The sequence below is a fragment of the Pantherophis guttatus genome, chromosome 5 (assembly GCF_059756535.1).
Source record: "Pantherophis guttatus breed Tessera chromosome 5, ASM5975653v1, whole genome shotgun sequence".
Taxonomy (NCBI): domain Eukaryota; kingdom Metazoa; phylum Chordata; class Lepidosauria; order Squamata; family Colubridae; genus Pantherophis; species Pantherophis guttatus.
In genome coordinates, this window is record NC_142067.1 from 98,368,337 (window position 1) to 98,391,676 (window position 23,340).

The 23,340-nt window shown below is 36.8% G+C and overlaps 1 protein-coding gene across 3 annotated transcripts in view; it reads right to left on the bottom strand.

Moving 5' to 3' along the window:
• ST6GAL2 (ST6 beta-galactoside alpha-2,6-sialyltransferase 2) overlaps positions 1-17,959 on the bottom strand; it is a 69,723-nt gene extending 51,764 nt beyond the window's left edge. The window contains exon 1 of one of the 3 annotated variants that reach the window (XM_034419506.3): positions 17,619-17,959. The gene's annotated coding sequence lies outside the window, so the exon portion shown is untranslated. Of the gene's footprint in view, positions 1-17,124 lie in introns of all 3 variants that reach the window. The other 2 variants (XM_034419523.3, XM_034419514.3) reach the window with 2 other exon arrangements.
• Positions 17,960-23,340: the final 5,381 nt, after the last annotated feature.

Here is a 23,340-nt window from a genome sequence, read left to right on the forward strand (position 1 = left end):
TTGTGCATTTTTTAAGATACTGTAAAAGAAGAAACAAGTACAAGGAAAGATGATCAACTAGCAGTGAATCAGATTCTTCAGCTATAGACCTACTAAGACTGGTATAGCAGATGCTTTGAGCTTCTTCAGATTTCAAAAGAAGCATCCACATTTATATCTACTCCATTTAGCCACCATAATGGCTCTCTCTTTTAAATGAAGGACATCAACTGTCCCAGAAAAATCACAGCTGATACTACGGCAGTATTTATTACATTTTTTTTTTATTTTGCAAGTGCTGTTTACTGGCATGAAATAATGAAGGTATACATCAAAGACTGAAGCATTTGTGAAGGTCAGAATCACTGCAAATTGGTGAAAAATTGATAATTAGGAATGATAAACAATATTGGATGAGAACTGAGACTGAATTAAGATATAGCAAAGTGGATTCAGAAAAAGAATATCATTTTCATCTGCAGCTAGAACGCACAATGTCATAGTTAATTGGGGAAGAGCAAACCTTTCAACTGTTTGCAAAATCCCTTTAGAATCTTGCTTTTCTTTTTTACTGTAGCCATTATCTTTTCTCCAAAAAATATAAAGAGACTCAATTGTTTTACATACATTTTGTGGTCACCCTTTATTTTATTTTTATTTTTTAGCCCAATCTTTAAAACAAAAGTTTTTCTAAAATAGCTTAGAAATGTTTTACATTTACTATTTAAATACTGAGAATCCGTTTGGTGTAGTGGTTAAGGCATCAGGCTAGAAATTGGGGAACCATGAATTCTAATTCCACTTTAGTCACAAATCCAGCAGGGTGACCTTGGGCCAGCCACTTTCTCTCAGCCCTAAAAAGCAGCAGTGGCAAACTTTGCTACGAAAACTACAGGGACTTCTCCAGGCAGTGTCCAAGAACTGGACACAACTGAATGGGAAAAAAAAATGTATAGGCAGTTGCCAGGAATCTACATTGACCTGAAAGCACAATGAGAAACAAACAAACATTACAGTAAACTCTTGCTTTAATGGACTGACTGCTAAATTGGTTATTCTTGAGTGTTCAATGAAAAAAAACAGCATTTATAGTATTTGCATAAATATAACACAATTTAATCTACGTTTTTTCATGTGTCATTCACACTACTCCAGATGCAATGTATTTGTCCATTATTTGGGGGCAATTCCAGGCAGAATATTTTTCCACTTCATCTGAAATTCTCTAAATAAAGATAGTTTACTGTAATTAGGAGTAAAACAGAAGAAATGAATTAGAATTTAACAATCCCACTTCATCTTACTATCTACTTGCTCCCTTTAGGGAGTAAGTAATATTTTATGAATAATATGAATATAATAAGTAACAAGCCTGAGGAAAATTTTAAAAGCATATTTCTGTGGCATCAGTAATGTAAAAAAAAAAAAAAAAGTTAGGAACTTCACATTTCCCTGGAATGGCATTCCAGAGTTTGGAGGGAAGCAATACAAGAAAAAGTGCTATTGATTTGCCATATATCATTTGTAAGCATGTGAGAAATGATGCCCCTGATACAACTTCGCTGCTGCTGATAAAAGTGACTTCTTTATAGCATGTACCTGAGTAGGTGGATCAGCCCTGCTCATGCTAAAAGCAATTCCCTTAATATGTGAAGTTACCATGTGAAGGATACCTGGAGAAAGTAGCACTGAGTCATCAACAGCAGTGGTGGGTTGCCCCTGGTTCGCACCGGTTCTATAGAACCGGTAGTAAAACCGGTGGGAGGCTCCGCCCACCAACCCCGTCACCAAAACGCTTCTGCGCATATACAGAAGAGCACGTGCGCAAACGAAGCAAGCGCGCGCATGAGGTCCCGCTGCGAACCGGTAGTAAAGGTAAGTAGAACCCACCCCTGATCAACAGGCTTTTTGCTATTTCTTCTGCTGGAAGAAATATACACAATATGCCCATAAACAAACAATAAATATTCAGCTACAAATGCTGGCTCCTGTTTAGGAATGGCTATGGGCCAGAAGATTTATACACACAGGTTTAATTCTATATTATACTTGGTACAAATACATAGGCATAAAGCCTTTAATTTAATGCTTTCTGAATTATTACAAGTTTATCAGCAGAACCTCCAAAACTTATCAAATCAATAAACACATATTTCATTCAGTGCTCATGCTTTCAATTCTGTTTTAAAAATTCAAGGTATTGTGAAAATGAATGTACGTAAAATAGTTTATTAATAAAAACAAAACCTGTAGAGATTCTCAAGAGTGTTTCAAGTAATGTTACCTAAAAAATAAACCAGAAGTACACATACGGGAAAAAAAGGATGGGGGGATTCTATAGCTATTTCATTCTAGTCACAAAAGTCAACCTGCTACACAACTCAATAAGTGAAATAAAACCTGTATGTAGAACATATATAGGACAGGTCCTTCAGGAGATAGATTTGATTTGCCTGCAAGATTTTTTTTTAAAAAATGCCAATAATACTACATGCGACCTGAGTTTTTTTAAATGAGGAGAAAATGATTGACCTAATAAAGGAAGAAGCTATAGCAGCAGGTTCGTGAAATGTCACCTTGATAAGTAACAACTATCAGTGGAAAAGAAGTATTTTGACAAATACAATACATTTATGCAATCTCTATCTAAGCAAAGCCAATTTTGGAGCAAATTTATGGCTGAAAACAACTATTTAATAAAATGGAAAGAAGCAAAGCAACAAAATTAGAAACCACAATTCTTCTTTCACAGAGAACAGCATAAGCAGAACAAGAGATGTCCATGAATCATTCATTTTAAATCAATGTACACAGTCTTCTTAAATTGAAGCTCATCGTGGTGAACCTCCCACAAATTCTATTAATTGATATGCAATTTGCTCAACAGGCTTATATTTTTGTTCCAACTCATGTAGCTAATGCATCAATCAGACAACAGCAGCAACCTGTGGGAACAGGTAAGTTAAGAGGGGAAAGTAAAGGAACTATAGGCCTTCTTGCTACTGCTTGAATTACTACATTGAAACGTAATACATAAGACAGGGGTACTGTATTACAGAAAATAGACTTATTAGATGGAGGCACTGGCTGCTTCTGGATGACGGCTCAATTTTGTAGCTTGGAAGTCCCAGTCTTGGTATGTTTGCTTGGAATAACTTGTGGGTAAACTCATATTCTAATATGATTTTAAGCTGTGTTTTACCTGTTAAGAATTATGGCTTATTTTAAATGTGCTTTGGGTTTTTTAAAAGCAACAGAGGAAGCTAGGATATCCAATTCCAGAATAGCAATATACTTCTGTCTTGCATGCAAGAGTAGACAACTTCTGTTTAATCTTTGATCATTACATGCCCCTACTTTTATTCTGGAAGGAATGATGTATCACATTAATGCTTGGCCAGCAACAAACCTTTATAGACTGAAATGCTTTTTATAACGAAGTTTATGTAAGTTTATAAAGAGGTTTATATTAGCTTTTATCTAAAAGTAAATAAAACCTAACATGCTTTAAAAAGAAAAATAGAAGGTGTAGAAAAGAAAAAAATATAAAAGGAAAAAATAATACAGTAAAAATACAAAGAAATATATAAAGAAATGATTTCCCCCTTCATCACAAGAAATATAAAATTGGTAAGTTAATACCTTCTTTTAAAATAAAACAAATTATCTCTTCTTCTCATATTCCATCTCTTATCGATAAGAAATCCTTAAAACCTTGCTATTTAGTCCTGATCAACAAGTCAATTAAGGATGATCAGAGATAGCATCTATATTAACCTTGATCAAATAAACCAACTCTATACTCCTTTTATTTTAAAAAATCTTGATATTTAGTCACTTCAAGTAATGTCCTAAAACTTGATTTCTTTTTATTTATTTATTTTGTTCCACCTCACAAATTCTTCAAAGCTTTAACAATTTACTGTTGTAAATAGATAGGGTGGCACTGCCCCAGAGAGACTCGGTCAGCAACTTGAAGGTTCTCCTGCATTCGCAACTCCTGTTCAAGGAACAGATGGCAGTCACGGCTAGGAAAGAGCCTTTGCACAACTTTGTGTTATGCACCAGTTGTGGCCTTTCCTGGATCAGGATTCCTTGCACTCAGTTGTTCAGGACCTAGTCATCTCACAGCTGGACTATTGTAATGTGCTCTACATGGGGCTACCCTTAAAGAACATTCGGAAATTACAGCTGGTATAGAGTGTGGCAGTGCAGGTAGTGTTGCCCCCCCCCAAGAATGGTCCTATAATTCCACTGCTCCGCAAACTGGTTGCCAGTCAGCTTCCGGGTGCAATTCAAGATGTTGGTGATCACATTTAAAGTCCTTCAAGTCATGGGTCCAGGTTACTTGAGTGACCTCACTGGGTTTGGCCCGTACCACTCATGCCAGCAGAGCAGGCATGCTGCGGGTCCTGTCACCAGAATTACTCCAGCTGGTGGAGTCCAGGAGGAGGACCTTCTCTGCTGTTGCTCCTGTCCTCTGGAACATCTTGCTCCCTGATGTGAGGTTGGCCGCAACGCTCCTATCTTTTTGTAAGAGCCTAAAGATATGGCTGTTCCAGTTGGGTTGGGGCCCAGGGGTGAAATGCTCCCAGATCGGGCCAGATCACCCAGTCCAGTAGCAATATTGGCCGGTGGTTCGGCGATCCAGTAGCGATGGCAGAGCAAAGCTCCGTCCACCCACTCGGATGTCATTACTTCCTGGTTTTAATTTCATATTTTAATGTAATTATTTTGAAATAACATAACATTCAGATTTGTCATACCAATAATCAAACAATTTAGCTTCTCAATCTTAAAACTCATTTTATTCATCAATTCTTCATCAATTTTCATATTTTTGTTAAATTCTGTTTATTAATCTTAAAACTTGCTAAAGCACCAACTTCATTATTTCAATTCTATTTAAAGGATACTCCAGACCCAACCCCAACTCATCTGTAAAAGACCTTAACTTACAAGTTTTTTTTCCTCCCTTAACCAACTTTCATGTTATCTTGTATCTCTATTCAATATTTCCTGAACCAAAATAAAAGAAAAAGATAACATAACTGCCTTGTCCCTTTTTGTATCTCACAGGGTTTTGTTAGATCTTCATTAATAATTATTAGTTTAGCTTTCTGTTAAGTATAGATCAAACTTATCCATTTTATGAAGTTTTTTACAAAATTTGCATCTTTCAGAACCTTAAACAAGGAAGTTGAGTTCAAATTGTCAATAGCCCTTTGTGCATCTAAGAACATCAATTCAGCTTTTTCATTATTATTTAATTTAAAAATTATTTTATCAGTTAATTTAAGCATTATTTTATCATTTAATATGAATTATTTTATTAAATAATTTAGTATTACACTTGCCTGAACTCTTTGCACGAGAACACATTTTGAAACAAGCCTTCCTTGAAGAAATTGTTATTTTTATCTAATGCAATAGTGGATTTGAAAATGGCTGATATTTTATGCTCTTTTTTGTTTTAATATGCATTTAATAACTATTCTAAATTTTTGATTTGAGGCTTTGAGTGCCATCTGTTGGCAAAAAAAAGAAGATATAAACTCAGAAATATCTAACAGGTTTAAATGAGCTTACAAGAGATATTTCGCTTTGATGAAGAAATGAATGAGGCATCCCCTGAAGCTGCTTCATGAAGCAGTGTGGATTCCTCACGGTTTAACTATTTTACTTCCTTGTGCTCTGCTTCAGATCTCTTCTCAGGTTTCACCTGCAGAGACTGAGTAAGCTGACAAGAGCTTCTTCCTAAAATGATGCAGCTTCAGTAGACACTGTGGGAATGTCTACAGCATGCACTAAAGATAATCATCCTGGATTGATCATGGTGCACTCCAAGGGTCTTCCAAATACAACATATATTGAAGCTGTTCAGCCTAGAGCATCCTCAGACCAATTACTAAACATTACTCATATAAAGTATTTCTTTGATGAGTAAACTGGAAGAAAGTAGTAGTAATCCTTAGCCACATTTGACAAAGATAAATGGTCTGTAGCATTTATTTATTTATTTAATTTATTTATCAAGAATGTATTAGGTAATATATATAAGTATAAGCATGAACTGAATACATAAAATAGATACAAATAGAGGAAACATTAGGGACAGTAGGCACGCTGGTGCTCTTATGCATGTGTCTTACAGACCTCTTAGGAATGGGGTGAGGTCAACAGTAGACAGTCTAAGGTTAAAGTTTTGGAGGTTTGGGGAAGAAACCAGAGTCAGGTAGTGGATTCCAGGCATTGACCACTCTGTTGCTGAAGTCATATTTTCTGCAATTGAGTTTGGAATGGTTTATCTTGAGTTTGTATCTATTATTTGCTCGTGTATTGTTGTAGTTGAAGCTGAAGTAGTCATTGACAGGTAGGACATTGTAGCAGATAATTTTATGAGCTACGCTTAGGTCATACCAAAGGCATGGTTCTAAGTTTTCTAAGTCCAAAATTTCAAGTCTGGTGGCATAAGGTATTTTGTTGCGAGCAGAAGAGTGGAGGACTCTTCTTGTGAAATATTTCTGGACACATTCAATTGTATTAATGTCCGATATGCAGTGCGGGTTCAAGGCTGATGAGCTATATTCGAGAATTGGTCTAGCAAATGTTTTGTATGCTCTGGTTAGTAGTCTGATTTACCAGAGAAGAAGCTATGCAAGATTAGGTTTACAACTCTTAATGCCTTTTTGGTGATGTTGTTACAGTGGGCTTTGGCGCTAAGATCATTAGATATGAATACTCCAAGGTCCTTGACAGAGTGAGGGTCATCTACAAGGTCGTATCCGCTCAGCTCGTATTTAGTATTCTGGTTCTTTTTGCTGATGTGTAAGACAGAGCATTTGTTGGTTGAGATTTGGAGTTGCCATTCTGACACAAAGTCAAGGTCTTTTTGAAGGGTAGAAGCATTGTCGGTGGTGTTAAATATTTTTACATCATCGGTGAAGAGAATGCAGTTGCTTATAATATGATCGCAAAGGTCGTTTATGTATAGTATGAAGAGTGTTGTCCTAGAACCCTGCCTTGGGGACACCGCTATTTACAGGTGCAGGATTTGTTAGGGCGCTCCCTATTTTGACCACTTGTTGTCTGTTTGACAGGAACGCAGCTAATCAATTATGTACGGGTCCGGAGATGCCATAGGATTTTAGTTTTAGAAGTAGTTTGTCATGTACCACTGAATCAAAAGCTTTACATGAGTCTATGTAAATTGTGTCTATTGCTTTGCCCTGATCGAGATTTGTAGTCCATATGTTTTTGCAGAAGTTGTAGATTACAGGATAATTTTTTTCTGAAACCAAATTGTTTATTAGAGAGTAAGTTGTTTCTAGGTGGAGGATAATGGATTGGTTGATTGATTCTATAACTTTGCAAGTGACGCAGCATAAAGAGATTGGTCTGTAATTTTCAACTAGGCTGGGGTCATCCTTTTTGAAGATAGGGATGACTGTGGCTAGTGACCATAAGTTGGGTAGGGAGCTGGTCCTGAAGGATTTTTCAAAGATTATGCTTAGGGGTTCTGCTATAGCAGTGGAAAGCTTTTTAAAGAAGTATGCACATAGTCCATCAGGTCCAATAGATAGAGATGGTTTTAGTCTGTGTAGTGCCTTTTCAATATTATATTCTGTGAAATCTATTTGTGTTAGATCATTGTAGTTATTTGTGGTATGACTAGGGAATGTTGAGCATGAGCCATTGCTGTTTATAAAGACTGAACCAAAGAATGTGTTGAAGAGGTTTGCTTTAACTGCTTCATCATTGCATTCTTTACCGTTAGGTTCTTTTAGGGATGGGATGGATCTCAAGTCTTTAAATTTGTTGTTTACAAAATTATAAACAGCACGGTTGGATTTTGTGAGCAGGAGGTTCTCTTCTTGTTTGGTGTGGTAACTGGTGCTTTCAGTCTTTATTTGGTGGCATATATTTTTGTAGCGGCTTTTAAAGTTAGCTACATAGCCAGTTTTGTTTTTTTGCCATAGGGATTTTTTTTTTGGATTGGAGCTTTCTTATTGATATGGCTAATTTGTTTTACCTGGTTTTGGTGGTGATTAGTGGTACATATAGTTTAATAATTTTATTGATTTTGAGCAAGAAAATGTTATAATGGTCTTCGGCAGTATTACAGTCAGAGAATAGGATTTGCCAATCAAGAGATGAGAGGTCGGTGTCTATGAGATGGCTTTTTTGAAGTTGTAGTTGGGTATCCCATTATTTGCTCAAGCCATTATTTGCTCAAGCCATGAGTCTGTTCAGTGCAGGGTGAAAATTTGTCAGGCTGGGCTGCTGTGGTGTGCACTGGATAGTCTTGATCTACCCATCCAGAAGTATTTCAGCCAACATTGAGGAAATGGCTGAGAGGGTCCTTTTGCTGCAACACTGACCTGAAGTGGTTTGGGGGCACTTAAATTGCTCCACTGAAGTGAATTAAGTTGCTTCTTCACTTTGTTGAGCACATTGTGTCTTTTCAATGACACAAATTGCTTCACCAAAACAAAATTAAAGTCATTTTGCAATGGTGTAATAAAGAATGCCTACTTTTGCATTCTATTTTTTGTTGCAAGAGTGCAGTTTGATAGCACAAAGAACATGAAACTGATCAAAGTGCTGGATTCAACTTCCTCATCTCCTTGGCTAAGCTCAATAAAGAGAGAAAAAATTAGGGAGATCACTGTTTCTTCATTCAAGGAGAAAATCACTCCATTTCACTATGCACAGATAATGTCCACGGAGGAAGTGCATTTGTTCTCTGTGCAGTGTTCTCTGCTTTGCCCCGCATAGCAAAAATTGTATATATAACAAAAGCTCCCCATTACCCATGTATAGAAACCATATTATGGATCGCCAGTTTGGTATTTCATCTGAAAATACTTTGTTGGTCATCTCAGCTGTGCAACATTTTTCAACCATGGGAAAGATGTAGAATAGTTAAGATAGAGACCTTTTTTGAAATGAAGGCTCTGACAGTATTTTTGTCCTCTTATCTTTGGTAAATCTGTGCAATCCCCAAGCCAAGTCCTACCAACTGACTGAAAAGAAAGGGAGAAATTCGGAATGGAGTTTAAAATCAGGAGGAGCCTTGTTGAAAGCCTTAATAGACAAATTAGACCTATTGGCCAGATATTTCCTACCTGTCTTGGAGGACGGTTTTAACATCTATTAATAGTAAAATGCCCAAGATTGTGATAGATAGAGTAAAACAAAGACCAATATATGGCATCGATCTATGCATATATACATATTGCACCTACTACAACTTTTTTGGTGAAAACTTTACATTAGGAGGCATGAGTGCAAATTCTATTTTTTCCAAGCAAAAAACTTGTGGGAAAATTCATTCACTGCTGATCCTTAATGGAGTTTAGTGGACGTTGTGTCAGTGGGTGGAGTCTAAATATAACTGAGTGAAGTATTAGGGGATAGGGATTAAATGCACCTAAATAATACCAGTTGCTCGGAGAGGGCAAAAAACTTCTATTAAGTTCACAGCCTCTGAGATGATCATTATTTACTTATAAATAAATATTTAACACAGAAAACTAAGATTGTTCTTTTTGGCACATGCTAATATGACTATTATTTCTTATAGCTTGAGTCAAGACATAAAGTCAGTGTTGGTATAAGTACAAGATTGTTGCATTTGTCATTCTGGGCCATATAAAAATATATAAAAAGAGATGGAATAATAGGCTGATTTTAAAAATACCTAAATAATTGAGATGAGATGAAAATTTACCTAATTATTTCCAAAACATCTTGTAATTTAAATACATAATCTAGTAAAATTTAATAAGAAATGTACATATTTCCTAAGTTTCTGGTGAATCCTTGAGTATAAAAGATTTAATCCAATCTTGGAAACTGAATTTCATGTTACCATTATTCACAAACCTCAACAAAGTAATTGCATGCAGCAAATATACAAAAATTAACTATGTTCCTTATACCTAGACGCAATCCAGCTTATCGGTTTGTGCAACATGGCATGCAACTCAAATCTTTAAACAGCAAAGTGAATCCTATTTTAATGTAAGCCCTGCGTTTATGACATTTTTGACAGAACAATTTTTACTATAAATATTTAGATATATTAAATTATATCCAATAAATAAGTATCCTGATTATTATTCACATTGTAGAGAATGAACACATTTTAAGCAAACATTTTACAAAGACTCTTCTGTGATAATAAAAGCCTAACACGCAAACTTGTCAAAAATGCTCTTTACAAAATCATTTAAGATATAATAATTTAAAATAAACATACTTAAATAAAATGGAATGCTTACTTTCAATATTTTGTGAAATAAGCATGAGGTACCATGTTTCGTGTACATTTCATGCTGATTTTCCCTCTACTATTTTTCTTGTATTATTTACATCCATTTTTATTTCTATTTACTTTTTATTACACCGACGAGCCAAATCAATCCTGTTATTAATAAATTATTAATAGCAATGCCATTGTCAAGTTTCCGAAAGATGCCCAGTTTTTTGCCCATTTTCTGGGTCAAAGAAATTGTGAGAGGTTTTTTTTAGAACTCAACTATAACAATTAATATCATCATAACTGGCTGAAATATAGATCTTTATTCTGTGTATATTTACCGTAATTGTTCTAAATCAACAGAACTTAAACTTCCAGAGGGGGGAAAGTCAAACCGGGGTGGGGGGTGGGGAGAGGGAAAGGTTTGACAAAAAAATGTAATATTCTTCTTTAAATGTATAAAGAGAATATGTATTTTATTTTAGTATGAAATATACACATATTTCTAATGTAATTTTTTAAAGTACAATTTTATGTATGGATAGTATTTGTTAGTTCAGGTTTCAATTCAGTTTCCTTAATTATCTTGCTTTTTTAATTTGGAATAGGCACAGGCAAGAGACATGTCCAGATAAAAAACTGCTTTTATTTCCATGGTTAGAAAATATAAATCAAGTGCACAGATGTTTTTGATTATGCTACAGTCTATCTGCAAATAACCTAAATACAACTCCTGGGCCATAGTGAGAGAGAACTTCTGTCCTAAATAATACAGATTTCATTTAATCCATCGCCATCAATATTCATGGATCAATGTATCTCCTTCACTTTTTGTTTTGCCACTGTGCAGTGGCAAAATCCCGATGCAGTATTGCCTGTGGAAAATGAAACAAATTGCAAACATAGCAAAATGTTAATTATAGACAGACCTTAGAGATGAACCTCTACTACCAGAAACAAAGCAAGAAAGCTTTCCCATGTTATCCAACAGCATTGCCAATTTATGCCATGAGTGAAAATGCCATTTAAAATCTACATAGTAGATTGCATTTAAGGAGGTATGCTACATCACTGTGCTTGTAGTACAGTCATACCTTCTAAATCATGGGTCCCCAACCCTCAGTCTATGGACCGGCACTGGGCCGTGGTATGCCAGCAACTGGGCCGCATAAACAGGCAAAGCCCCATTCGTAGAATGCAGGCATCACACAAAACCATGCCTCCTCTGGTCAGCAGAACAACTTTTCTCAGCAGAACCAGTTCCTGATGTCCCAAAGGTTGGGGGACGCTGTTCTAAATTACAATGTGCTAGTAAATGTGCTAGTGTGTCTTTTTAAAGCTGGAATCCATAATCCTACTTATTGACTTCACAGCAGGGATAGCAATAAATCTTGACATTCAACTCTATATTCACAAACTTACTTTGTGAACACTGATATAAAATGGCCAGATATGCTGTTTTATTGACTGTAGGAAATATCCATATATATGCAAAAGATCAGCCCTACTGCAAAACATGAAACTCAACCTCTTACCACTTTTTTGAGTAAAAGGCTTTTATTTTTTGAGCTTGACATAACAGTTCTATCTACTTGGAAATGATTGTTCCCATTGGTTATCAGGTTAGCTCTCTCACTTATCAAATATCGTATAGAAGCACTATAAACAAGCTCTTTTAATAGTATCTTTATGCTTCCTCCAAGATGTACGACTGCATTGCTCTAATAAAGGAATAATAGAAGGAAACATTCTAAAGAAATTTATGTAATTCATCCCCATAACTAAAATAATAATTATCCTCAAAACAAAAATAAGTAGAAGAAAAACCTCACTGTGTATTTATCAGCCTTATGGCCTCCTGATCATCAGGCTAGAAAACAACTGATAAGAAGACTAAAATTTTCAGAATTCTCAGCCAGAACAGATTGAGGAAAGCTTTCTGTTCCTCACAAAATAAGTGGTCTGTCTGTTCCATATTGATTTATTCTCACTGTTGAGTCATAAATGAAGGCAAAAATAATCAGTAAAATGTGGTATTGGGGAAATATTTTCTAAGCAAGTTAAGAAAAACTGCCAGCACTAATCAGAAAAAATTGCAATGTTTTAAACTGCATTTTAAGTGTATTCTCACATATACTTATCTACAATAAACATAGCATGACTATTACATATTTTTTGAAATAAAATAGTGACCAAAAAACCCCCAGCAGGTCAAGGATGTTCTACAATGGAACTGGGCAAGCTTCTTCAGATAAAAAGTTATGTTTGGCCTGTAGATGGCATGTTCAGCAGCCACATTCTGATAAATTCACGTAACAATACAAGATTTAAAAAAATAGGAAAGTATAAGAGAAAAATTAAATCATATTTAAAAGCAAATTAAATGTAAGCCAAATGAATTAACAGGCCTTCCCACAAATATTTAAGGATTTCCCTATTCTGTCACGTTAAAAATTTCACTTCATTGGTAACTTCTGCAGTTCCTAGGGCTGCATCCAAGATGGGGTGCTAATGGGTTTTGTTTTGTTACATCTGCCAATAGTTGTGACAAAAGGCTATGACAATAACTAACAACCATCCCAGCACTAGTCCACCTCCAGAAGCAGTCTAGCAACCCAATCTCTTATTTTATAAAAAAAAATGTTGAATTTTAGACATTTTTCAGATGTTCTCTTAACTTTATTAGTGCAAGAAAGTAAAATTAGTATTAACCCTAGGAGGAGTATTTGTGCAGTACCTTGAGAAAACTGAAATAATTAAAATAGTCTGGTAGCAGCCAAAAATGGGATGGATTTATTTACTGTAATCACATTCTTCTTCTTCTGTTACTACTGTTGTCCAGTTTAATTTAATTAATGGTATATGCAAAACACATACCCCTCTGCCAAGTAGCTTATTATTCTTTCAATTAGAAGTTAATGCTATTTGTCTGCAGAATCAATCAACTACAATTACATATCTGTTGCTTTCCATATGTACCTTATCCTGACATAGATTGCTACAAGTTTAGCTACTTTGATAAAATGGTATCTAATTTAGACTTCTACTCCTTTTCAAACTATTTACAACTGACACAAAAATGAACAGGTGCCCAAATTAAAATTCATGCACTATACTAAATGACACAAAGTGCATAATATCTCATAATATAACAAAGGAATGTATCACTAAGGAGAAATTTTATTTAAACCTACCTTAAGAAGTGAATACATTACATAAAGTATACACTGCTATTATTAGTTTATTTATACATGTTAATCAGGTTATAAACTACTGGAGCAAAACACAGGAAGCAAAAAGGAAAGTTTCAATCTTGAGTCGATATTTCAGTATACTTTGCACATGCTAACTGAAAACTAAATATTTATTCTTCAGAATGAAAAAACAGTAAATGCGCATAGAGAAGCTCTTAAAAATCAGAAAGGTTATGTAAATGTTAAAGCTAAAATTCTAGTTCTCCAGAAAGCCTTGTAATATATGTATGCATTGTGTACAGTACAAAAACTATAGAATCATACATGAGTTTAAAGATATTATTGATATACAACATTCATATGTTGAAAGCATGCTGAAATTTCATTCTTAATGTTAAAGGCGGCAAAATTAGTTGGATTGTGAGGAATGTGTGATAATAATATCTTTTTCTACAAAATTTATCGAACATCTAAAGCCACAGATGCTTCCCTTCAAGCATCAAATAGGGATTTATCATACATATAATTGTTACTCCCAAATACATTTATAGTTCAATTTCATAGAAAGTTCTTGACTACGAGGACAATCATAGTTTTGTACTTTGAAACAAGTGGACATACTGATGTTGTATACATTCCTCCAATCCCTTCAGCATATATTCTTGGTACATGAAATATGCTAGTAAATATAATTTATTGTACAAAGGGAAATCTCCCCTGCAGAAGAAGGAGAAAGCAATCAATAGGGTAGCCTTTTATCATTGCAACTATATTATTCCTTTAGAGCTGATATATATCAAACAGACAGCTAAATGCTTACTCGCCTTTCCTAAATCCTCAAAACACCATCTATGTGTAGAATGGGAGAACATTGTAGGAGATTCTTTGGTAGAACATAATTATGTCTGAGCTACCTTTGCGTCTCTATTAATACACAATGATACAAAGGGAACCCAGGATAAAGTTATTGCATATTAGCCCTTCAAGGCTTTATCTGATACAATCAAGTTGTAATTGATTGGGTGAGTTTGCTGATTCAAAGTGTTAACATTTGGGACTGGCTTCTTTCAAAGCATCTTCCCAAGTATTAGCATCCAGCTGACTATGTCTAGGCTCAGAAGCTAAGCAGGAGGGCTTGGGCCTGGTTAGTACTTGGAAATCATTTCAAAAGAGTGGAGTTTCTTGAAACATGGTTTCTCCCCATGTTATCTAATGACCCAGACTCCTCCGCTTTCTTAAGCATAGAGGGGCAGCATCATTTTTATTATTAGTCTACAAAGCAACCAATAAAAGAAAAGATTTTAGAATTTGTGAAGCTATAACAGTGAACTAGTACTGTATGCAGGATAACTACACTAAGCAAGGAAGTCAGACTTTCAAAAATGAACTTTGCGCCATAGTTTCTATTTGTTGCGTATGCAACAATCATTCATATATTTAACAACACCCCCCCCCAAATTGTATATAGTTTATGTAGCTAATCTTTGAATAAACTCCTAGTTAATAGCAGGTTTATAAACTCCATGAGCATATCTATAATACACTAAGAATTATAATCAACCAGTTTACTTCTTTAGTGAACCTCTTATTTTGTTACACATGATTGCTTTATTTTATGGCTCCATTTTTATCTGTATTGCAAAGTAACACGAATGTGTGAGGATTTAGGGGAGAAAGAACAGTGAATTAGCATAAAAATAGAGTCTTTAAAATGGTAATCCTTTGTCCTGTATCTGACTGTTTCCAAGTTTCATGGCAATTGGGTAAGTAGAGCAAAAAAAGGAGAAAGAAGCAGCAGCAGCAGCTGGGCATACTACTATAAACAACCAGAGGGAAGATGCATACAGGAGAACCTATTTAACAGACCATAAAATTGGGAACTTTTTCTGCCATTTGGTATCCTAAAGGAATTGATCTGAAAATGTCATTCTCCTTGAATGGCAAACACAAAAGTAATATCAGGAGAAACAATTAAGTCTATTAAAATGAATATACATTTTAAGAGTGAGAAATAATGTATTTCTTAATACCCTAAATGCAACCATTCATGTCTGATCATTTTACCTATATTCCACAATCAAAAATGATGCTTCCACTGTCTTAAACTGAACAGATTATGGATTTTTAAGGGGGAAAAACCTTTCTCTGCAAAATATTATACCATTCATAACATGTAATTTTTTTCTGCAGAATTTTATTCAAATCTCACTGTACTTTTGTTTAATAATTCTAAGCAACTCACCTGTTCATTTTCAGTTTTAAATGCTAAATTAATTAATTAAAAAACTTTAATTTTTAAAGTGAAATATCCCTTTCCTTTTTTAACACTTAAATGTATTCCTTAAAATATGCTGATTTTCTTACACTAGTAAAAAAGTTATTTTAGAAAGACATTCAGAATTTATGTAAACCTCAAGGACATACTTGAAACAGAAAAGCCACGATAGCATTCATAATGAAATTCTACCTGCATCTCCTCTATAGTAAATCCCACCAGTTTACTTACATAGAAGTGCCACTGAATTCAACAGGATTTCTTTCCGGCTAGACACCTATGGGAACATGCCATGAGTCACTTCTGCCCAAACAGTTAATTCTACTCTAATACTGTAGTCTGAAACATAAAAGCTCTTCAATTCACTTTTTTTTTCTTCCCTATATTATATGCATTTTGGACACAAATTGGATACAAAAATATCTCAAGAATGGTTATAAAATTGGTTCACACACTGCATTAAGGTTTGGTTGGACCACACCATCTATTAAGATATAAACGATATTGATGGATTCACAAAACATCACTTTTCTTTTTTAAAAAAAGGTAAAAATCAAACATTATCTGTTGTGGCTGAGCCCAATGTGTGGACTCAGTGATTCTGTTCATGAACATGGACTTCTCTGAGATTCAGTGTAAAGTCATAAACCTGAGAAAAATAAAGGAAAGGACTAGAAAAGTCCCAGAAAGCTTTTGTTAAACACTTCATTTAAAATCTCAGAGATTCTTCCCAAGCAATGCTTAAACCCATTCACACTCCTTTGATTTTGATCCACAATAAAATGAAGTAGAATAAAAACACCTCGTGGAAAGTGAAAAAACTCGGCCAAAAAAAAAAAAAGATTCAATAATCACATTCCACCGATTACAAATTATAATTCAAGTTTACGGGTTACAAGAAGTATAAAAAAAGATTAGGGGAGAGGGAAGAGATAATATGAGTCTCCACTCTCTCTTTAAGTCGTTATGGGAAAGAACGTTTTAAGAAATTTGTCAAGCAACTTTGTCCATTCGAGTATCAATCCCTCCTCCCCACCCCACGGCATTATTTTCCCCCTGCCTTTACAGTTACAGTATTCGGGGGTTGCTACACAGAGAGGCAGACAGAGAGCGAGCGAGCGAGCGAGAGAGAGAGAGAGAGAGAGACGGCGAGAAACCGCTTTTTCCTGAGCCCGAGGGCAAAATATTTAGGATCCCCCACGCGCTTCGCAGCTGCCGCCGCCAGTCTGGTGTCTGTGTGCTCGCGCTGGGGGCACTTCGCTCGCTTTAGTGCTGCTGCCAAACCCAGCGATATTTGCGCGGGAGGGGGGGGAGGTTGGGGAGAGACAGCATCTCTCGCATTACCAGGGGAGAGAGAAGGCGGCGAAACAAAAGCTCTCTCTTTCATCGAGACCTACAAAACGCCAACCTACCGCGTTCTAGGAATTCTTCGAAACCACCACACGGCTCCCTCTCTCAGTTCTCGCGCCTGCCGGCTCTTCCGAGGGACCCAGGAGTCAGGTCCCTGAGATGCACGCGCCAACCAGCTCCCACACACGACGGCGGCGGCAACAACAGTCCCCTCCCCCGGAGCCCGCTGTCAGCTCTCCCCATTAATTCCCCCACGCTTTGGATTGCTCCCGCCTCTCCCCCCCCCACCGCTCTCCCCCCACCCCCCCAGGCTAAGCGGCCGCTGACCCCAGCTCCGCTCCTTCCTGGCACATGGCCGTGGAGGTTGGCCGCTGAGCTGAGGCGTGCTCGCCCGCCGCTCTTCCGCCGGCAGGGGCAAGCGACCCCTTTCGGCTTGGACTCAAACCCTCTTGGTTTGTGACTGGTATGTCTTAACTGGGACCGGGATGATTTCACCTCGCCCGCGGGACCGCCAAGCAGCAGCTGCCAGCTCCTTTCTCCACACGCCAAGTCTTACCCGGGAAAAGAGAGAAGCTGGGGTATCAGTGTAGCCGCCCGGTTAGTTCATAATCGCCCCACCCGGAGAAGGAGGTGCTGGAGGCGGCGGCGGTGGCAGTAGTGGAGAAGCAAGCCAGGCGTTAAAGACCCGGGAAGAAAGGCAGCAGCTGCTGCTCGTGTTCCTGCCGGATGGTTGCACCAAGTACCCGTCGCCGCCGATGCCGAGAGGCGAGCATGCTAAGGCAACTCCGGCGCTACCGCTGCGGCGGCTTTGCCTGCGTCTCCCAGGCTTCGATGTTGGGAGAGGCGGCGAGGGTTGGAGGAGCCGAGAGATGCGCGCGGCTCCGCGTGGCCCCTCCCTGCTCTTTGGGAGGGCAGGGGCGGCAAAGACAGGCGGGGGCGCTAGCGCCTTTTGCGCAAAAAAAGAAAAAAAAAAGGGGGGGGGAAGCGCGTGAGGGACGGGGAGCGACGCCTCATCCTGCAAACTGAGGGGACAGTGGCACGCGGGAGGCTACCCGTTGCGCCTGGCGCCCGCGCGCGCGCATACACATTTTGACCTCGCCTCTCAAACTAACAGCACTTTCCCCAAGTTTTGTGCCAGGTTGACGGGAGGGCGTCTGTAATGACCGAGTTTCGTCCCTAACGTATGTGTGTCCTCAGAATCGCCCATAAAATCGACAATGAAACAGCCTTGGGAAGGTTCCTCTTCTGGACCTTTCCATCTCGGTGGCTCTTCTTTGCGCGCTTCGTGCGCCAGCTGGACGGGAAGGTCCTACGCAAAAGAGTACATAGGCGCCGGGAGCAAGTGCCGTTCGGGCTGTTCCTCTGTAACTCCAACCAGGTCGAAGTCTGTTAGAGGCAAAAATGCTAGAATTTAATTCCTGTGTTCAGTTTGCCTTTTTTTTTGAAATGAATTTTTAACCATTTTTGTCAGGGACACAATCATAGGTATGATGAAACCCATGAAATGTACAGAAACTTCTCAGAGAAATGTATTTAAACCTATTTCAACATAAATATACTGTAGATTGATTTCTTTTATAATATAATAATGCACAAACACAGCTGTTAAAATATAACAAATGTGTAGCATAATAATATATTGCTTTATCAATTCATTAAATCAATACAATTTAAGCTACATTTCAGTTAGAGATTGCAATAAAGTTGCAGGTTTTGTTTGTTTGTTTAAATTCCTGCCCTCTGTTAAATCTATCCATGGATCTTCATGGGTCTGTGGATTCCAGGTTAAGAATCTCTTTTTCTAGGAGCTTAGAATAGCTGATAGAGAAATCCCCCTTTGCTTTAACCCAGAACAGCCCTATGCAGTATGTTGGTCTGGAGTTACCCAGTGAATTTCTATAGCTAAAGGTGGACTTAAATATGGATCATCCTAATCCAACTTCTTAACCAGCATCTTAATCTGCTCTACACATAACAGTAAGATACAATGGATGATTCATACCCTATATTAAGCTAAGAACCATATTATGACTTGTGACATGATGTGTGTGAATTAGCTTTTGATATTGAACATGGAGCTTTTTGCATTTTCCCTTCCCTGTAGCACAAAGAAGTGGTAGTATCTTTTATATGGTGTATTCTCATAATGTTTTGTGTATCACATTCCTCAAACACAGCTGACTTTCAGAAAGCCGAAAGACATATTTAGCTGTGTCAGGCTTCTCTCAGCGGGCAATGCAAAAAAAGCAATAGATTTCCAAGGACACAAAAGCTCAGCTCGGTAGGCTTATTTTAGGAAAGCTAGGAAGCTACTACAAAAGCATTCCAATGACAGCTGTGTATCATCTGTAAGGCTCAAACTTTCAAGGTTCAAAAATTCTGTGCCCCTGCATCCCACCTGAGGGATAGAGCAGGCTAAGTATCTCTCTCTTTCAGGTAGGAAACCCAAATCCCATTTTTCTCTTATTTGGTATAGTGCATCCAAGGAAACTAGGTATGTTTAGCCTAACAGAGAGAAGGTTTAAGGGTGTCATGGTGGATTATCTTCCAATATTTGAAGGATTGTCACACTCATGTCACAGGGAAGGGAGTGTTGATTTATTCTCCTTGGCATCTGAGGGCAGGACAAGGAGCAGCCGGTGGAAGTTTGTCAGAAGGAGATCCAATCTGGAAATAAAGTGGAGTTTCTTGACAGTGAGAACAAGTAATCAGTGGTGCAGCTTGCTTCCAGAGTTGTGGGTACTCCATCACTGGAGGTTTTAAAGAAAGGATTGGACAACCATGTGTTCAGAATGGATTCCTGTCTTGGGCAAGAGGTTGAATTGGAAGATCTCCAAGTCCCTTCCAGCCCTATGACTCTATGATTCAGATAACAAAGTACCCAGAACATCCAATTTGTAATTGAGTCACGCTACCTCAGTGCTGAGAGAGAAAAATGGGGTGGAAGAAAAGGTTGTTCTAGAAGATAAGATGGCTGGTTTCCTAGGTATGTGAGCACCATCACTGAATGAGTACAATATTTACTGATGTTTCTTCTGTTGAATTTGTGTATAAAGTCTACTTGAGAATCAATTTTCATCTGGAAAAGCTGGCTTAGAATATGCAAAAATAATTTTAAATTAATACATTGTCTCTGAAAATGTCAAAAGTTCAATTTCTGGGTTCAAAATGTTTTTACAAAGAAGAAAGCCAATGCACCTTCATTGAAGTTGAAGCCACTTGTTATAGTTCTTCATAAATGCAACTTGATTATTTTTCAACATGTCTTGCTTATGCATATGGATTGGTTATTTTCCATTAGAAATGCATAGAGAAAATATGCATTCTGATATGTATATCAGAAATCAATATTTTCATCCACCACATAGATAGATTTGTGTACTGGAAAGAATGCATTTGCATTCTTTGCATTTGCATAGAATTTCAAAGAGCATCCCAGTGTAGAACAATCTTTTTCAGTCTCATACTCTACAGATATATTGGGACTACTGTTCCCAGAATTCTCATTTAACATGACCAACAGTCACACTAACTGAATTTTGGGAATCGTTGTTCTAATACATTTGCAGGACATTAGATGTGGGAAGTGTGGTAAAGATTTTTTTTAATAATTGTCCTAATGATATTATGGGGTTTAGCTCTCAGAATTCAAATCTAGTATGACCCAGTTACCACATCCTGCTCCATATCTGTATTTGTGCAATGCATTTTTTTTCATTTTGCTCCTGACTTATACATCCTTCCTTTTGTTCCTTTATAACATGAAACAGTCTTTCATGTTTAGGTTCTCATGAGTACAATATCTCAGCAATATTAAAGAAAAATCTATAGTGCAAGCTGAATTTTAAGAAACTCTAAAGCAAAATGATTCCTTTTTTGTTAAATCTCTAAATGGGAAGTTTATTAAGAAATAATTTATGCTAGTTTTAAAGAGGCATTCTAAGAAAACCTCTGAAAAAGAAATCTTTTCCCATAGACATTCATTAATATGTCTAAATCTAACTGTGTTGACTGGGTGATGGAAAAGTAAGCTAGTCCACAGATCTGACTCTTAAATTCTCAGCATCAAAAAGCAAGATTTACAACCATTTTGGAATAACAGACACCAGAACAGTTATGTTTCCAAAAAGCAGCAACTTTTCTTGCGACCTTCAGCCAGTTTTGAAAACTCTACTCTAGTTTATCTCCTTGCACGATATGTTTTTATTTGTGCTTCATAGACACATGGTTGTCCTAGTTTCTTTGTTATTTATGCTAGTAAATTCAGCAACCTGGACAGAAATTATCTATGGAGCTATATTCAAAGTGGAAGTCACAAATTCTTTCACTTACATATGTTTCTGGAAAGAAGTTGTATTACAGGGTCAACATCCTTTATAGATGATGGACATAAGTGTATAATTTTATATAATGTGTATTGTGCAGGAGCTGATGCCACTTTTTTTTTTTTAAAAAAAAAATGAAAATTAAAACACATGGAACACATAGCAAGGAAGATCACATTCCACCTCTATTACTTTAATCATTCTGATATTTATGTGTTTGTTTGTTTATGCAGCAACTTTCAGTCAAGTCCTTTTATTTCTTCCAGCACCCTATCAGGTATATTGGCCCAAGAGAACATGACTGGCACAAATTTGTCTCGAGAGGCAAGCTAGAATCTGGGTTTCTCCACTGCCAGTCCATCACTAAACTGTCCATTACAATGGCTCTCATGCTGAGTAAAGATCTATTACAAGAAAAGAATCCAATTAAGACACACCGTTTCTAAAGTTTTATTCTTATAACCAGCCTCAGTACTGAAATCCAAGTTGGGGAACATTTGGTCAACTTTATCAACAAAACATTATGCAGCATGCTTATAGCAAACCATTTAATATTCCAGGTCTCCAGGGAAGTGCTATACAATTCAGAAGTCCCGACTACCCTACGCAGGCTAAATGGAGCTAGTGAAGCAAGTACTTTTTCCTGTTTTTCTTGACTCAGATTATGACTTGAAATATAAATTAATCTAAATTCAATCTGGTTCATATCATAATTTCTTCTAGTGGTCTCTTACTGGTCCTCCCATTTTTTTCATGTAAGCAAGGAAGTTTTGAAGAAAAATGTCACTGTACTCTGAAAGACTGTGTCCTATGGTTCTGTATTCCATGGCAGAATTTTTTTTAGTAACAGATAAGGAAGGAAAGAGTTATGTAGAATAAGAAGTTGCTACATATATGGTGAGAACCACTTTGATGTAGTGGTTAAAGGGACCGGGTTATAAATTGGGAGACCCCGAGTTTTAGTCCTGCCTTAAGCACAAAGCCAGGTCAGTTGTCTTTGGATGAGCCATTTTCTCTTAGCCCTTGAAAGAAGCCAGATCAGATTCAAAAAATGTTGCTAAGAAAGCTACATGGACTTGTCCAGGAATTTGCCACAAGTCAAGTTTAATCCAAAAACATCAAAAAATACAGTAAGACTTTTGTTCCATCTTGCCCAGTATGCTTGACATTAACTAGCAATTCTTCTCTATGATATCCATTCTTACATGAAGATAGGTATAATACCTGATCCTCTTGAGTCCTTTAATATGTAAATTCAAAATAAATGCTACATATGCTGCATATAACTGTATTCATATAAACAAACCTTTCATTATCCCCAATTGATAACAGAAATCCTTGCATATCTATCACAATTATATAGAAGTAGCTATAACTACATTTGATAGAATACTTACAAAATTTCTGCTTGAGAATGAATTTAATATTTAATTCAAAATTCAAAGAACATGAAATATCAAGAATGTGGGGGCACTGTGAAAGAATGGCTTTAACCTTTTTCTTGCCACTATTTTCTCCCCTGAAATTATCTTACCTTTCAAATTGTCCTTTTGTTGAATTAATGTAACAGTTTTGTACATTCTTTCCCACCCTGTGGTATTAATAACAGTTCGGAGAATAATCTGGAATATGTAAATTACATACAAAAGTGGTTAACACCCACTCCCAGTTTTAATTCCGCAATCAAGCTAGATTCCTGCAGCTTTTGGTGGTAAAGAAAAATTTGTCAGAAGATTTAATCACTTGTAGTTTTGGCTTATACTTGCTGTTGGCATGTATTAAAAGAGATCTAATCTAACTTTTCTCCAGAAAAATGCTTTATAGAAGCTGAAACCAGGTGGTATTCAAAAGAAAGAAACTTTTAAAAATTAATTTTTCAAGTTAGTAAAACACTTTAGCAGTTCTTCAATTTAAGTCATTATTAAATTGTAACAGTTACTGAAAGGAAGTAGC